Source organism: Dicentrarchus labrax, unplaced genomic scaffold (genome assembly GCF_905237075.1).
Source record: "Dicentrarchus labrax unplaced genomic scaffold, dlabrax2021, whole genome shotgun sequence".
NCBI lineage: Eukaryota > Metazoa > Chordata > Actinopteri > Moronidae > Dicentrarchus > Dicentrarchus labrax.
Genome location: NW_026136719.1, coordinates 34936832 through 34947621, shown reverse-complemented (window position 1 = coordinate 34947621; position 10790 = coordinate 34936832). Strand labels below are relative to the sequence as shown.

The window sequence follows — 10790 nt, the reverse complement described above, 5'->3', positions numbered from 1 at the left end:
CCACATGTCTTCCTTAAGCATCGTGCACATTTTCAGGCCATTGCCACTAGGTGGCGCTCTTTAAAATGAAGAAGTCTATATCTCTACAACGGTATATGTGATTAAGATGAAACTTGGTATGATGCTTCCCCCGGCTCCATGAGGCTCCCTTAAAAAGGAAAAACAAAATACGCCACTAGGTGGCGCTCTTTTGGCATGGTAAATCACTGTGCGAATACCGTAATAGTTATTAATATGAAATTCACAGGGCACGTGTAGAGTAGTGCCTGAAGCTCACATACCAAAAATCGTGTTCGTCATGTGTGTAGCGCCCCCTACAGGATAAAAAAACAGAAGCCCCGGCGCCACGTTTCACCGATATGTACGAAACTCGGTAGGCACGTGTAACATGCCGGGACGTACAAAAAAGCCTCTTGGACCCATACCCCAAACCCCACAGGAAGTCGGCCATTTTGATTTAAAGTTTCACTTTCGGTGAACTTTTCGCGTTTTATTTGAACGAACTCCTCCTAGGGAATTTATCAGATCTGCTTCAAAATTTGTGAGTACAGTCCAAAAATGGTGCTGATTAAAGGTTGTGCTATTTGTGCATGTACGTTGAAGGGCGAGTCCGTGGCGTGGCATCAAAGTCAGCCATTTAGATTTTTTTGGTCATTTTCTGTGATTTTTCGCGTTGTATTTGAACGAACTCCTCCTAGGGAATTTATCGGATCTACTTCAAATTTAATCAGCGCAATCTAAAGACATTCATGATTAAAAGTTGTGCTAATTACGACATTCCGTCAAACGGCGTGTCCGTGGCTTGGCATCAAAGTCAGCCATTTTGCATTCCGTGCTCATTTTCTGTGATTTTTTGCCTTGTATTTGAACGAACTCCTCCTAGGGAATTTATCGGATCAACTTCCAATTTAATCAGCGCAATCTAAAGACATTCATGATTAAAAGTTGTGCTATTTACGACATTCCGTCAAACGGCGTACCCATGGCGTTGCGTTGAATTTCGACCATTCACCATAAACAGATAGTACTCCACTTCAGTGTACAGTCCCACCCTGAACACGTCCTCATAACTTCAGCGTTCATGATCCAATCTCAATGAAACTTCACGTGTTTGATAACAGTCCCACTCTGAACACGTCTACATGACAATATTCAGACATAGTGATAGCGCCACCTACTGGCAATAAGAAGTAAGCGCTGCGTGGCGATTTTGGGCTGCGTTACGATTTTGAGCTGCGTCACGTGAAAGGACCGTGCCGGTGACGACTTGTCGAATTCAGTGGATTCGCCATGAAATAGCACTCATAACTTCAGTGTGCATTGTGCAATCTCCAGTAAACTTCATATATTCTGTAACAGTCTCGCCCGGAACACGTCCTCGTAACTTCAGCGTACGTGGTCCAATCTCAATGAAACTTAAGGTGTGTTACAACAGTCCCGCCCTGAACTTGTCTACATGACAATATTAAGACATAGTGATAGCGCCACCTACCCGCAACAGGAAGTAAGCGCTGTGTGGAGATTTTGAGCTGATTTACGTGAAATTTCATGTTTTGGTCCGCACGTGTAACGACGGCATGCAACGCAGCCGCAGCACGCCCCGAGTTGCGTGGAGTGCGAGGTCCCGCTCAACGCTGCTTGCAGCTTTAATTATTATTATTATTATTATTATTATTATTATTATTATTATTATTATTATCATCAGTAGCGGTAGGTATAGGCCTATTATCATTACTAGGCTATTGTTATAATTGGCAGTAGCACCAGATTTCTAATGTGAGCTTGCAGGCATTATTATTATTATTATTAGTAGTAGTAGTAGTAGTAGGCCTATTATCATTACTAGGCTATTGCTATACAATTATATGAGGTTACATGCTTTATTGTTATTATTATTATTATTATTATCATTATCATCATCATCATCAGTAGCGGTAGGTATAGGCCTATTATCATTACTAGGCTATTGTTATAATTGGCAGTAGCACCAGACTTCTAATGTGAGCTTGCAGGCATTATTATTATTAGGGACCTCGCAAGCGACCGCTGGAGGTCCCTATTGTTTTTGCTCGATTTCTTCTTCTTACCTATTATTAGGGACCGAGCCAGCGACAGCGACCGGCAAGGTCCCTATTGTATTTGCTCCGTTTCTTATTATTATTTTTAGCCCCCATTGACTGCGATTTTGCCCCCCTGAACATATACGAAAAGTCAATTTTATTTGGCAAAGTATTCAGGTCTGGTGAAAATGGGGAGTTTACATGTGTCGCTTTTGGGTCTGCCACTAGGTGGCGCTACCATCATAAAAAATGCGTTGAGGCTAATAACTTCTGCATCGTTTGTCGCACATTCAAAAAACTTACATCCACGTGTTCGGTGAATGGAGCTGAATCTCCCCATATAAGCCCCGCCCACTTCCGCCTAGAATTTTTTTTTTCTAGAGCGCAAAATGTCCCTGAACTACTTTTTCGGGTTCCTCCTACACGCTTTGTCCGATTCGCACAAATTTTTTCACCTAGAACCTGGGGACCGCCCTGGCAAAAAAAGTAATTGGAACCTTTTTGAAATTTAAAAAAATAAGCACGCTATAAAATTCCAACTTCCTGTAGATTTTTCGTCAAAAAAGGAAGTGGACCATTTCCCCACATTGGTATGTCCGATTGACACAAAACTCGGGTCCATAGTTCAACATGTCTTCCTTAAGCATCGTGCACAATTTCAGGCCATTGCCACTAGGTGGCGCTCTTTAAAATGAAGAACTTTATATCTCTACAACGGTATGTGTGATTAAGATGAAACTTAGTATGATGCTTCCCCCTGGCTCCCTGAGGCTCCCTTAAAAAGGAAAAACTAAATACGCCACTAGGTGGCGCTCTTTTGGCATGAAAGATCACTGTGCGAATACCGTAATAGTTATGAATATGAAATTCACAGGGGACGTGTAGAGTAGTGCCTGAAGCTCACATACCAAAGATCGTGTTCGTCATTTGTGTAGCGCCCCCTACAGGATAAAAAAACAGAAGCCCCGGCGCCACGTTTCACCGATATGTACGAAACTCGGTAGGCAGGTGTAACATGCTGGGACGTACAAAAAAGCCTCTTGGACCCATACCCCAAACCCCACAGGAAGTCGGCCATTTTGATTTTCATTTTCACTTTCGGCGAACTTTTCGCGTTGTATTTGAACGAACTCCTCCTAGGGAATTTATCAGATCTGCTTCAAAATGTGTGAGTACAGTCCAAAAATGGTGCTGATTAAAGGTTGTGCTATTTGTGCATGTACGTTGAAGGGCGTGTCCGTGGCGTGGCATCAAAGTCAGCCGTTTAGAGTTTTTTGGCCATTTTCTGTGATTTTTCGCGTTGTATTTGAACGAACTCCTCCTAGGCAATTTATCGGATCTACTTCAAATTTAATCAGCGCAATCTAAAGACATTCATGATTAAAAGTTGTGCTATTTACGACATTCCGTCAAACGGCGTGTCCGTGGCTTGGCATCAAAGTCAGCCATTTTGCATTCCGTGCTCATTTTCTGTGATTTTTCGCCTTGTATTTGAACGAACTCCTCCTAGGGAATTTATCGGATCAACTTCCAATTTAATCAGCGCAATCTAAAGACATTCATGATTAAAAGTTGTGCTATTTACGACATTCCGTCAAACGGCGTGCCCGTGGCGTTGCGTTGAATTTCGACCATTCACCATAAACAGATAGTACTCAACTTCAGTGTACAGTCCCACCCTGAACACGTCCTCGTAACTTCAGCGTTCATGATCCAATCTCAATGAAACTTCACGTGTTTGATAACAGTCCCACCCTGAACACGTCTACATGACAATATTCAGACATAGTGATAGCGCCACCTACTGGCAACAGGAAGTAAGCGCTGCGTGGCGATTTTGAGCTGCGTTACGTGAAATGACCGTGCCAGTGACGACTTGTCAAATTCAGCGGATTCGCCATGAAATGCCACTCATAACTTCAGTGTGCAATGTCCAATCTCTAGTGAACTTCATATATTCTGTAACAGTCTCGCCCTGAACACGTCCTCATAACTTCAGCGTACGTGGTCCAATCTCAATGAAACTTCACGTGTGTTACAACAGTCCCGCCCTGAACTTGTCTCCATGACAATATTAAGATATAGCAATAGCGCCACCTTCCAGCAACAGCTGGTAAGCGCTGCGTGGCGATTTTGAGTTGATGTACGTGACATTTTCGTGTTGTGGTCCGCACGTGTTACGACGGCACGCGACACGTCCGCAGCGCACCCCGAGTTGCGTGGAGTGCGAGGTCCCGCCCAACGCTGCTTGCAGCTTTAATTAGGGACCTCGCAAGCGACCGCTGGAGGTCCCTATTGTATTTGCAATGTTTCTTCTTCTTCTTACCTATTATTTTTAGCCCCCATTGACTGCATTTTTGCCCCCCTGAACATATACGAAAAGTCAATTTTATTTGGCAAAGTGATCAGGCCTGGTGAAAATGGGGATATTACATGCGTCGCTTTCGGGTCTGCCACTAGGTGGCGCTACTATCATAAAAAATGCGTTTAGGCTAATAACTTCTGCATAGTTTGTCGCACATTCAAAAAACTTACATCCACGTGTTCGGTGAATGGAGCTGAATCTCCCCATATAGGCCCCGCCCACTTCCGCCTAGAATTTTTTTTTTCTAGAGCGCAAAATGTCCTTGAACTACTTTTAAGTGTTCCTCCTACACGCTTTTTCCGATTCGCACGAAATTTTTCACCTACTACCTGGGGACCGCCCTGGCAAAAAGGCTAATTTGAACATTTTTGAAATTTAAAAAAATAAGCACGCTATAAAATTCCAACTTCCTGTAGATTTTTCATCAAAAAAGGAAGTGGACCATTTCTCCACATTGGTATGTCCGATTGACACCAAACTTGGGTCCATAGTTCCACATGTCTTCCTTAAGCATCGTGCACAATTTCAGGCCATTGCCACTAGGTGGCGCTCTTTAAAATGAAGAAGTTTATATCTCTACAACGGTATATGTGATTAAGATGAAACTTGGTATGCTGCTTCCCCCTGGCTCCCTGAGGCTCCCTTAAAAAGGAAAAACAAAAAACGCCACTAGGTGGCGCTCTTTTGGCATGGTAAATCACTGTGCGAATACCGTAATAGTTATTAATATGAAATTTACAGGGCACGTGTAGAGTAGTGCCTGAAGCTCACATACCAAAAATCGTGTTTGTCATGTGTGTAGCGCCGCCTACAGGTTAAAAAAACAGAAGCCCCGGCGCCACGTTTCACCGATATGTACGAAACTCGGTAGGCCCGTTTAGAATGCCGGGACGTACAAAAAAGCCTCTTGGACCCATACCCCACACCCCACAGGAAGTCGGCCATTTTGATTTTCATTTTCACTTTCGGCGAACTTTTCGCGTTTTATTTGAACAAACTCCTCCTAGGGAATTTATCAGATCTGCTTCAAAATTTGTGAGTACAGTCCAAAAATGGTGCTGATTAAAAGTTGTGCTATTTGTGCATGTACGTTGAAGGGCGTGTCCGTGGCGTGGCATCAAAGTCAGCCATTTAGATTTTTTGGGTCATTTTCTGTGATTTTTCGCGTTGTATTTGAACGAACTCCTCCTAGGGAATTTATCGGATCTACTTCAAATTTAATCAGCACAATCTAAAGACATTCATGATTAAAAGTTGTGCTATTTACGACATTCCGTCAAACGGCGTACCCGTGGCGTTGCGTTGAATTTCGACCATTCACCATAAACAGATAGTACTCAACTTCAGTGTACATGATCCAATCTCAATGAAATTTAAGGTGTGTTACAACAGTCCCGCCCTGAACTTGTCTACATGACAATATTAAGACATAGTGATAGCGCCACCTTCTGGCAACAGGTGGTAAGCGCTGCATGGCGATTTTGTGCTGCGTTACGTGAAATGACCGTGCCAGTGACGACTTGTCAAATTCAGCGGATTCGCCATGAAATGCCACTCATAACTTCAGTGTGCAATGTCCAATCTCCAGTGAACTTCATATATTCTGTAACAGTGCCGCCCTGAACACGTCCTCATAACTTCAGCGTACGTGGTCCAATCTCAATGACACTTCACGTGTGTTACAACAGTCCCGCCCTGAACTTGTCTACATGACAATATTAAGACATAGTGATAGCGCCACCTTCCGGCAACAGGTGGTAAGCGCTGCGTGGCGATTTTGAGCAGATTTACGTGAAATTTTCGTGTTGTGGCAGCACGCCCCGAGTTGCATGGAGTGCGAGGTCCCGCCCAACGCTGCTTGCAGCTTTAATTAGGGACCTCGCAAGCGACCGCTGGAGGTCCCTATTGTTTTTGGTTCGTTTCTTATTATTATTATTATTATTTTTAGGACCCTTTGACTGCATTTTTACCCCCCTGAACATATACGAAAAGTCAATTTTATTTGGCAAAGTTGTCAGGCCTGGTGAAAATGCGGAGTTTACATGTGTCACTTTCTGGTCTGCCACTAGGTGGCGCTACTATTGAGAAACGAATTTTCACTTTTTTCTTACTTAATAACTTTTGCATATTTGCTCGCACATTCAAAAAACTTATATCCACGCGTTCGGTGAATGGAGCTGAATCTTCCTATATAGGCCCCGCCCACTTCCGCCTATAATTTTTTTTCGTTAGAGTGCGAAATGTCGTTAAACTACTTTTTCGTGTTCCTCCTACACGCTTTGTCCGATTCGCACGAAATTTTCCACCTAGCACCTGGGGACCGCCTTGGCAAAAAGGCTAATTTGAACATTTTTGAAATTTAAAAAAATAAGCACGCTATAAAATTCCAACTTCCTGTAGATTTTTCGTCAAAAAAGGAAGTGGACCATTTCTCCACATTGGTATGTCCAATTGACACCAAACTTGGGTCCATAGTTCCTCATGTCTTCCTTAAGCATCATGCACAATTTCAGGCCATTGCCACTAGGTGGCGCTCTTTAAAATGAAGAAGTTTATATCTCTTCAACGGTATGTGTGATTAAGATGAAACTTGGTACGATGCTTCCCCCTGGCTCCCTGAGGCTCACATAAAAAGGACAAAAAAAATACGCCACTAGGTGGCGCTCTTTTGGCATGAAAAATCACTGTGCGGAGACCATAATAGTTATGAATATGAAATTCACAGGGCACGTGTAGAGTAGTGCCTGAAGCTCACATACCAAAAATCGTGTTTGTCCTCTGTGTAGCGCCCCCTACAGGATAAAAATACAGCAGCCCCGGCGCCACGTTTCACCGATATGTACGAAACTCGGTAGGCCCGTTTAGAATGTCGGGACGTACAAAAAGTCCTCTTGGACCCATACCCGACACCCCACAGGAAGTCGGCCATTGTGATTTAAAGTTTCGATTTCGGCGAACTTTTCGCGTTGTATTTGAACGAACTCCTCCTAGGGAATTTATCGGATATGCTTCAAAATTTGTGAGTCCACTCAAAAAATGGTGCTGATTAAAAGTTGTGCTATTTGTGCATGTACGTTGAAGGGCGTGTCCGTGGCGTGCCCTCAAACTTGGCCATTTTGAATTCCGTGCGCATTTTCGGTGATTTTTCGCGTTGTATTTCAACGAACTCCTCCTAGGGAATTTATCGGATCTACTTCAAATTTAATCAGCGCAATCCAAAGACATTCATGATTAAAAGTTGTGCTATTTACGACATTCCGTCAAAAGGCGTACCCGTGGCGTTGCGTTGAATTTCGACCATTCACCATAAACAGATAGTACTCAACTTCAGTGTACAGTCCCACCCTGAACACGTCCTCATAACTTCAGCGTACATGATCCAATCTCAATGAAACTTCACGTGTTTGATAACAGTCCCACCCTGAACACATCTACATGACAATATTAAGACATAGTGATAGCGCCACCTTCTGGCAACAGGTGGTAAGCGCTGCATGGCGATTTTGTGCTGCGTTACGTGAAATGACCGTGCCAGTGACGACTTGTCAAATTCAGTGGATTCGCCATGAAATACCACTCATAACTTCAGTGTGCAATGTCCAATCTCCAGTGAACTTCATATATTCTGTAACAGTCTCGCCCTGAACACGTCCTCATAACTTCAGCGTACATGGTCCAATCTCAATGAAACTTCACGTGTTTGATAACAATCTCGCCTTGAACATGTCTACATGACAACATTCAGACATAGTGATAGCGCCACCTTCTGGCAACAGGTGGTAAGCGCTGCGTGGCGATTTTGAGCTGATTTACGTGACATTTTCATGTTGTGGTCCCCACGTGTTACGACGGCACGCGACGCGGCCGCAGCACGCCCCGAGTTGGGTGGAGTGCGAGGTCCCGCTCAACGCTGCTTGCAGCTTTAATTCTTTTTAGGACCCTTTGACTGCATTTTTGCCCCCCTGAACATATACGAAAAGTCAATTTTATTTGGCAAAGTGGTCAGGCCTGGTGAAAATGCGGAGTTTACATGTGTCACTTTCGGGTCTGCCACTAGGTGGCGCTACTATTGAGAAAAGAATTTTCAGTTTCTTGTTACTTAATAACTTTTGTATATTTTGTCGCACATTCAAAAAACTTATATCCACGCGTTCGGTGAATGATGCTGAATCTCTCCATATAGGCCCCGCCCACTTCCGCCTATAATTTTTTTTTGTTAGAGCGCTAAATGTCCTTAAAGTACCTTTTCGTGGTCCTCCTACACACTTTGGCCGATTCACACGAAATTTTTCACCTAGCACTTGGGGACCGCCCTGGCAAAAAAAGTAATTTGAACCTTTTTGAAATTTCAAAAAATAAGCGCGCTATAAAATTAAGACTTCCTGTAGATTTTTCGTCAAAAAAGGAAGAGGACCATTTCTTAACATTGGTATGTTCGATTCACATCAAACTTGGGTCCATAGTTCCTCATGTCCTCCTTAGGCACCGTGCACAATTTCAGACCATTACCACTAGGTGGCGCTCTTTAAAATGAAGGAGTTTATATCTCTGCAACGGCACGTGTGATTAAAATGAAACTTGGTAGGATGCTTGCCCATGGCTCCCTGAGGCTCACCAAAAAAGGAAAAAAAATCAGGCCACTGGGTGGCGCTCTGGTGGCAGGATAAATCACTGTGCGGAGACCGTAATAGTTATGAATATGAAATTCACAGGGCACGTGTAGAGTAGTGCCTGAAGCTCACATACCAAAAATCGTGTTTGTCGTGTGTGTAGCGCCCCCTACAGGATAAAGAAACAGCAGCCCCGGCGCCACGTTTCACCGATATGTACGAAACTTGGTAGGCATGTTTAACATGCTGAGATGTACAAAGAAGCCTCTTGGACCCATACCCGAAACCCCACAGGAAGTCGGCCATTTTGATTTAAAGTTTCGATTTCGGCGAACTTTTCGCGTTGTATTTGAACGAACTCCTCCTAGGGAATTTATCGGATATGCTTCAAAATTTGTGAGTACACTCAAAAAATGGTCCTGATTTAAAGTTGTGCTATTTGTGCATGTACGTTGAAGGGCGTGTCCGTGGCGTGGCATCAAAGTCAGCCATTTAGATTTTTTTGGTCATTTTCTGTGATTTTTCGCGTTGTATTTGAACGAACTCCTCCTAGGGAATTTATCGGATCTTCTTCAAATTTTTTCAGCGCAATCTAAAGACATTCATGATTAAAAGTTGTGCTATTTACGACATTCCGTCAAACGGCGTGTCCGTGGCTTGGCATCAAAGTCAGCCATTTTGCATTCCGTGCTCATTTTCTGTGATTTTTTGCCTTGTATTTGAACGAACTCCTCCTAGGGAATTTATCGGATCAACTTCCAATTTAATCAGCGCAATCTAAAGACATTCATGATTAAAAGTTGTGCTATTTACGACATTCCGTCAAACGGCGTACCCGTGGCGTTGCGTTGAATTTCGACCATTCACCATAAACAGATAGTACTCAACTTCAGTGTACAGTCCCACCCTGAACACGTCCTCGTAACTTCAGCGTTCATGATCCAATCTAAATGAAACTTCACGTGTTTGATAACAGTCCCACCCTGAACACGTCTACATGACAATATTCAGACATAGTGATAGCGCCACCTACTGGCAATAAGAAGTAAGCGCTGTGTGGCGATTTTGAGCTGCGTTACGATTTTCAGCTGCGTTACGTGAAAGGACCGCGCCGGTGACGACTTGTCGAATTCAGTGGATCCGCCATGAAATAGCACTCATAACTTCAGTGTGCATTGTGCAATCTCCAGTAAACTTCATATATTCTGTAACAGTCTCGCCCGTAACACGGCCTCGTAACTTCAGCGTACGTGGTCCAATCTCAATGAAACTTAAGGTGTGTTACAACAGTCCCGCCCTGAACTTGTCTACATGACAATATTAAGACATAGTGATAGCGCCACCTACCGGCAACAGAAAGTAAGCGCTGTGTGGCGATTTTGAGCTGATTTACGTGACATTTCACGCTTTGGTCCGCACGTGTAACGACGGCACGTGACGCGGCCGCAGCACGCCCGAGTTGGGTGGGGTGCGAGGTCCCGCTCAACGCTGCTTGCAGCTTTAATTATTATTATTATTATTATTATTATTAGTAGTAGTAGTAGTAGTAGTAGGCCTATTATCATTACTAGGCTATTGCTATACAATTATTTGAGGTTACATGCTTTATTGTTGTTATTATTATTATTATTATTATTATTATCATAAGTAGGCCTATTATCATTACTAGGCTATTGCTATATAATTATATGAGGTTACATGCTTTATTATTATTATTATTATTATTATTATTATTATGAGTAGTAGTAGTAGGCC

At 43.3% G+C, this 10790-nt stretch overlaps 1 protein-coding gene and 1 long non-coding RNA gene across 2 annotated transcripts in view; one reads left to right on the top strand and one right to left on the bottom strand.

Moving 5' to 3' along the window:
- Positions 1–10790, bottom strand: part of kbtbd13a (kelch repeat and BTB domain containing 13a) — a 388109-nt gene that overhangs the window by 295409 nt on the left and 81910 nt on the right. The gene's annotated exons all lie outside the window — the stretch shown is intronic.
- On the top strand, positions 4002–8354 carry LOC127352029 (uncharacterized). Its single transcript, XR_007881022.1, has 3 exons — positions 4002–4090; positions 5804–6179; positions 8202–8354. It is a non-coding gene; the product is annotated as an uncharacterized LOC127352029 (long non-coding RNA).